Here is an 8,289-nt window from a genome sequence, read left to right on the forward strand (position 1 = left end):
AAAAAAAAAAAAAAAACTTAATTATAATTAATATCTTTCAATTCGATCATAGAATGGCCTTTTGGGGAGTAGGGAAACACAAAGTTCCAATGTCAATAGGATTTCCCCTAGTATAGGTATCAACCCCTTTAAGTAAAATAATAAAAATTACAATTAAACAAAATTAAAGAAAAAGAATAGGCTAGGGCCCCAAAATTTTAAAAAATAAAATAAAATATAAAGGGCCTTTGGATAATGTCTATAATTTATATCCAAGTTCTTCTAAAAAAAAAAAAAAGTTTTATACCCAAGTTTTCTTATGAAAAACCTTACACACACACACACACACACACATATATATATATATATATTGAGTAATGCTAGAGATATAAATTATTTTACAAGTTTCTCAAAAAAAAAAAAAAAAACTATTTTATGAATTTTTTTACAAATGGCTAATGTGGTAAGTGGTTATTGGTAAATGAAAAAGTTGATATTAGTAGTGAGACACAACAATAATTTATAAAAATATTGTAAAATAGTTTGTGAGTAGAATTACTCATATATTTTAGGAACAAAAAAAAAAAAAAAAAAAAAAAAAGGAACTCGATATTATAGTGAAAGCGAATTGGGTGGAGAGTAAAATGATATTTGCAAGTATATAAATAGACTGTCTTAATGTTACACGCAACTTGAGAATTGAGAGCCATGTAAAATAAATGGCCAGGGGAAATTTTTGTTTAAGAAAAATGTAAAGAAAAAAATATATACAAATCGAAAGTCTGACTTAATTAATTCAAATGTAGCTAAAAAATATTTGTCAAAATTGCTGTACTCAATTTTTATATACAGCAAATCAGCTAAAATTAGTAGTTTAATGAATTTTTGGACTAGTACAGTGAGAAATTAATGGATGTGAACACCCCAACCCCCCCCCCTCCCTTTTTTATTTATTATTGCGTTCCAGATTAAAAAAAAACAAAAAAAAAAAAAAGTTAAACGCTTAAACCTTACCTCCCACTACAAGTATTATACTATATACTCTACCAATTATAATTTCTTTATATATATATATATATATATAATATACCTCTTTGAGAAACCCCTTATAAATTTAACTGACTTAAATGTACATGATATATTACAATTAATGTCACACAAAGTGAAAGTGTGAAACGCTAATAAGAATATGATAGATTATTTTCATTCATAACGTTTGAGATATACATCAAAGATATTGAGTAATGTTAGAGTTATTTTATAATATTTTTGCAAATTACTAATGTGGCAAGTGATTATTGGTAAATAAAAAAGTATTGTTAGTAATGAGCTTGGATGAAAACCAATAAAAAGTTGCTCACAACAATAGTTTTGAAAAATGTTGTAAAATAGTTTGTGATTGTAACATTAGTCTAAAGATATTAGCATTTTCTTTGAAAGAAACCATGATTCTAGGTGTCATAATAATGACCCAATCCCGATGATAATAATAATAATAATAATAATAATAATAATAATAATAATAATAATAATAAAAAGAATGGATTGCAAAGCCTATATATACACTATGTCTACAATATTTTCATAATACTTTTATAAAAACATCTTATGTGACAGATTGTTATTGGTGGAAAAATTGTGATTTCAATCATGGGTTCAAATTATAACTAATAACAACTTACTACATATGATTTGTTGTGAAAATATTGTAGACATAGTAGCACTTTTAAAAAATATGTTATCATAATTGATAAGTTAATGTTTAGTGCACAGAATGATAATTACGTTAGAAATAGTAATCTATATTATAAAGAATAAAATGTGATGTGATATATGTAATAAATATTCCTATTATTATGCTTATAAAAAAATATATTCCTATTAATAAGTTTGGTTGTGAAATAGGAATGAAACGACACTATATTCTTGGAAACATAATTTCTTTTTTTGATAAGTTTTTGGAAACATAATTATTTTAATTATTATTCATATAGAGATAATTTGTATTTTTGAAAATATAGTAATTTTTAAATCTACTACACACATATATATATTAAGGAATAACTATTAGTACAACCTTTTTAGAGAAGAATAGTTATTACTTAATTTAAGGAATAATTATTTAATCATGTAATAAAAATCAAACCAAGTGATTCAATAGCTATTGCATATGCAAAAAACCATTCCTTAAATGAATAACAATTCCAATTTCCATGTAATAGAAAAAAATTAGACCAAACGATTGAATAGCTATTCATATGCATAACAACATAAGTATTCATTTTGTTAATTCTTGTTAGTTTCTTTGCCTATGTTTCTAATAAAGTAATAAAATAGCATCTTTAGGTGACATGATGACCTAGGTCTTTTGGATATACACCATTATTAGTTTCTTTAAAATATTTTCACATTTCCTCATGAGTGTGTGTATGTGTGTGCGCGCATTAAAATACTCAGTATTCTCAAAAGAAAAAACATTGGGTTAATCCTACATCAGAAAATCAATATAAGTTAAAGATATTTAAAGCTTATTGTGTTGTGTATCTAAGAGTTATGCTATTTTGAATATACATCATTGTCAGTTTCTTTAAGACCTCTTCCCCTCTCCGCATGTTTGTGTGTGTTAAAATTCTTACTATTCTTAAAAAAAAAAAAAAAAAAAATTACAATTTACAATTTACACATCATAAACAAGCTAGGAGTCTTTCCCCAAATCAATTAATCCCTAAATTGAATCGAAACTAGTAAGGGAGGGAGAAATAAGAAGTCAGCAATTTGTTCCTGTGTTAAAAACATAAATAAAGCTGCTTTATGGGTAAATTATTTGCTGGGGTTCACACTTCACAGATGCTAAGAGTTTAATTGGTAATNTTTTTTTTTTTTTTTTTTTTTTTTTTTTTTTTTTTTTTTTTTTTTTTTCTGGGGGGGAAGTAACTAAATAGAAGTTGATGGAATGAGTAATAGAACTTATTTTTACAACTTGAAGATTCAAAAATGCTTTGTGTCCGAACTTTATGGACCAACCGTGTATTTCAGCTTTAATTTATTCACCAAATATTCTTTAGTCCCACACCAACCATATGTTTAAATTTTTTTATTTTTACTTACCTCCACAATTTTTATTCTTTCTTAGTTTGTTCCCTCGTTTTCTTTCTCTCCTTTTCCCTATTTCGTTTGTGAGAGTATTTTTCATTAGATTATTGTACTTAAAAATAAGTTGGAGTTAGGACAAAAATATAATTGTCTAAGTAAATATAATTTTAAAAAGTTACATATATACTAAAGGCTAAATTGCAAAACTTATGCTCTAAGTTCATCATAATTCATTCAGGTCCTCTAATTTTGTGTTCATTCATTTTAGTTATCTAATTTTCAAGTTTATTCAATTAAGGCCTCTCTATCAACTTCTATTAATTTTTTTTTTTAATTTGGAAAATAATTTTAATCATTTATTGGATTTTTTATATTTAAAAAATTGAACAATTAACTGCAATATTTAACAAAGATTGATAGGTATATCTTAATTGAATAAACTTGAAATTTAGAGGACTTAAATAAATGATAGTAAAGTTAAAAGACTCAAATGAATTTTGACAATACATAAAATGTGAATTTTGCATTTTAATCAAAATTAAATAAGCTCTCGTAAACAACTACTAATTAGGCTTCCAACAATAATTCTTAGGAATGGGTTCAGGAAGGAATAGCAGGAGCAAGGGAATGAGAGTTGAGATTTGGGAATGAGTAACGTGGGAAGTGAATTTTGTTTTTGGGACCACTTTTCAGAGTAGAAACTAGAAAATGAAATAAAGAAAAAGGTATTTTGTTTTATTTTAGGACCACATTTAAAATAAATAAATAAAAGCACTTAGTTTTCTTTTTTTATCTTTCTTTTTTTCAATTTTTATTCATTTTTCTTTTGAAAATTTTCAAAGAGTTTTCTCTTCTTCTTTTTTTTTTTTTAAATTAAAAAAAAATACTTGTAATTGACGTCACAAATTTTTCTTAGGTGTATGATTGCAGAAATTCAATATTTTTCAAATATCCTAGGAGGCTAGGACTTTATAGAATTTTCCATGAAGCAATCATTGTCCTACAGATATTTTGGCCGTAGTTACTTATTCCTTGATGATGATACTAAGATACTAAAAGTGAAAAACCCACTTGGCCACAACAGATATTTGATGATGATGTTGCAAATGGTAAAGTGGGTTTTTCACTTTTAGAGCAAAGCTCTCAGCCTTTCACAAAGGTCCTTCTCTTCTTTTATATTTCCATACAAGGATCCAGGAAAGCTGTGGCGTCACGGACTTAAGGAGCATCATTTTTTTAAGTCCAATTTATGTTTTTTTTTTTTTTTTTTTTTTTTCCCTTCTTTCTGAGATATAATTTCAATCTATGACGTTTACTTTCGATGATCACTCTTTATTATCATACTAAGATACAAAGTGGTTTTGGTGCAAACGAGAATTGAACCGCTAATCTTTTATTCAATGACAAAATATTTTACCAGTTGAGTTAACTAGAATCTACAAGTCCAATTTAAGTTAAACCCAAGAGTCAAGACACTTTCTTTTAAGGACCAAAATTTAAGTACGATTTTATCTTATCTAATTTAAATTTAATCATATGATTGTATTGACTAAAAAGTGGTTAATAAGTCACATAGTTGAATTAATCTTCTTTAGGAAAAAAAATATTATTTGACAACATTTGTTAATATTAATACTACTACATGCCTGAATCTAATTGGAAAATGAAAATACAATACTTAAAAAAATTATCTATCTATATTATTAATAAGAGGTTTCCCTTGTTTCGTCTTCAATTTTTGGCATACCAAAATATTCTCAATGACAAATTTTAAAATAACATACATTTTAGTTTAATTTTTTTTTTCCTACAAAAAAGCAAAAAGGTTAAATCATAAATACTATCTTACATACAAAAGGAAAAAAAAAAAAAAAAAAGACCATTATTCTCACCATCCATTTGTGTTCAAATGTTTGATTTTTATCTATATTTGTTATCTATTTGAATTCAAATACGTCAATTATCTTTATCAAAAAGAAAAATACAAAATTACTTTTTCCAAAAAAAAAAAAAAAAAACCCATTACCTCACATAAAAACTATTTATTCTTATCCCAAAATTTCTATGATTTTTTTGTTTTTTTTTTTTTTAATTCTTTGAAACTTTCCAAAATTTTGTTATCCAAATTCTATACGTTATCACAAATTCTCATCCATCCACCCTAACATATATTATCTTTCTTTTATTCAAATCTCAAATTTTTTTACTTATCACAATCTTATCCCAATCAANACAGAACAGGTCAAGGACGTAATCTTTCCAAAGGTTACGTTATCATATGTTGAGATGTTTAATTGTGAATGGTACAATTTCATTTTAATATGGCCTTTTTTTTTTAATTGTAATTAGATAATTGCGAAAGAGATATTTAATTAAATATTGATATTTTTATTGAAAAAAAAAAAGTATCATTTGAACTAGACTCTTAACTTATATTTTACATTTTATAAGACAGCAATTATAACATATCATCTCAATAATTGAGATTTTTGTACGATCAGGTTTATTATTATAAATAAAACAAGCAAGACAGTTTGGTCTTTACAAAAAGAGAGGAAAAAAATGAATTAGGAAATTGGTACCACTCCAAAACCAAGTGGCATATTCTGTCAAATTAGAGGTTGCGTCAAAGTTGCCGACTACTGCCTCCCAAATGGGCTAATTATGTAATTGCTTAAAATTATTTTTGGGTACAAAATAAAAGAAATAACTCAAGAAGTATAAAATTATAAAAGAATTGTAAGAAATTCCTTAATACTGTTCTCTCTGCCTATGTGAAATATGAACCTTGAAATTCATGCAGCTCTTCTGGCTGTTAAAATTGCACTTCAACTTGGGATTTCCTTTGTTATTCCTGGGATTTGAAAATCGTCGATCTTTTTAACTTGGACTTCCTGGCTTCACCACCATATGCCGAAACAATTCTGTAGCGCAAGAACCAAATTAACGTCTCTATCAGGCAAATGAATCTTTTGTACCCTCGAAAAATCAAAAGTGAATGGCTGTCCACTAACAATATGGTTAAGGGCACCAAATTTTTTTACCCAAAAACTCAGGATCCCTCTTTTTCCTTTTGTGTTGTGGTGAGTCCGATTGAGATGATTTGTGAGAGACTAAATTTTTTGCGATAGATAAAATAGATTTTCAACTATTGGTGTTTGTCCTATAATGACTGTTTTTTATTATCAAACTAAAACAACAATTAGTTTTTAGTATAGACGAAGTTTAAATTCCATCCAAATCTCTTATTCGATTGTTTTTTTATCATCAAACTAAGATATCAATTGATTTTTGGTAGTTGAGATTTGAATTTCAAATATCTTATTCGACGATAAAATGATTAAAAGAAACCACTACTATAATTCAATATTAATTTAAAACTAGACTCATCATATGTGATGTGATAATGCTCTTTTTATATATTTATTTACTTTTTTTAGTTTAGTATTATAATATTTTAAAATAATATATAAATAACCGTGTATATTTTGTTTTTTTATAAGTTCCGTGATTCTCGACAATTCATGTGCCAAAATGTGAATATCATTATCCACGAGGGTTACTTTTTACTTTCTTTAATTCTTTAAGTTACTTTTCGTCCTTTTCTTTTACTTTTCTAAAAGCTCATGCTTTTTTGAATTAGAAATTTCAGCTTTGAATAAGCAAACTTTTTCAAAACAAGTCCTTGTCATGAAACCCACTTATTATAGGTAGCTATCCCGAGAATATTGGCGTGCAATATGGGCATATTAGTAATATTCTCATATACTCTCAGGAAATCCCGCTCAATTTTTGAGGATAGCAAAGGATTTGAGCATCGTTTGGGATTAAATTAATTATTAGCTTAAATCCATTTGATTCTCAAATCTATATATCTATATATCTATATATATATATATCATAATAGGTGAAGCAGAGAGAGTGTGAAATTGCAATTCCAAATTAGAACTCTAATTATGTGCCATGTGTACACACCACTTAGAACTCTAAGAAAATCTGATTGGATTATAAATTGGATTTCAATTGAAGTCTAATTTTTTGCCATATGTCTCATTTAATTTTTAATTATTGTTTCAAAAGAATTATTGGGTACAAAAACCGAATAGTTGATCAAATCCAATTAGACATGTCTATCAATTTTTTTTTTTTTTTTTTTTATATAATTTTTGTGCAAAATAAATTATTGAATACAAAAACCAAAGAGTCCAATAATAATGAACCTTCAAATAACCAATCCTATCTACTCAACTAAAATGACCACACCAATAGTCTCACAAGGTGCCTGTGCATCTTCAAAGGATATGTCTCATGAAATTTTTCTTTATCACCTACTCTCAGAGCAATTCAATGGAGGTCATGTCAAAATACTCACTAATATCTTATGTTTCATGTGCAAAAAGTTATTGTTTTATTCTAATAAAGCCAATTCATTACTGTAAAAAGTCCAACCTAACGTAAATTAGAATTAAACAATAACTTTTTGCACATGAAACATAAGATATTAGTGAGTATTTTGACATGACCTCCATTGAATTGCTCTGAGAGTAGGTCATAAAGAAAAACTTCATGAGACATATCCTTTGAAGATGCACGGGCACCTTGTGAGACTATTGGTGTGGTCATTTAGTTGAGTAGATAGGATTGTTATTTGAAGGTTCATTATTATTGGACTCTTTGTTTTTGTATTCAATAATTTATTTTGCACAAAAATTAAAAAAAAAAAAATTTGATAGACATGTCTAATTGGAATCTAATTGGATTTGATCACTATTCAGTTTTGTACCATACATTCAATAATTGCAAATCTTGAATAATTAACAAATTAATAATGTATGACATAATAGAGTCTAAATGAATTAGACATATGCAAAACATATTGAAGATCTTCAATTTATGTAAATCCTAATTGTGATTAATTCTTAAAGCAAGTTTTTTACAAAAAGCAAAACATTTAAATGAAAATGCAGATTCTAAAGGGAGCTGTATATTGAAGGATTTTGGGTTTTGAGAAGGGTGAAGTATAATATGTGCAAAGTTTATTAAAAAAAAAAAGAGCACACTAAAAAAAGGCTAAAATATTAATATTCAATTATTACTATTGTAAGGCATGCAGTATTAACTGTATAAGGGGAAAACGAAGAAAAGCAATTCATTACTGTAAAAAGTCCAACCTAACATAAATTAGAATAAAACAATAACTTTTTGCACATGAAACAT

This window comes from Quercus suber, unplaced genomic scaffold (genome assembly GCF_002906115.3).
Source record: "Quercus suber isolate HL8 unplaced genomic scaffold, Cork oak 2.0 scaffold_535, whole genome shotgun sequence".
Lineage (NCBI taxonomy): Eukaryota > Viridiplantae > Streptophyta > Magnoliopsida > Fagales > Fagaceae > Quercus > Quercus suber.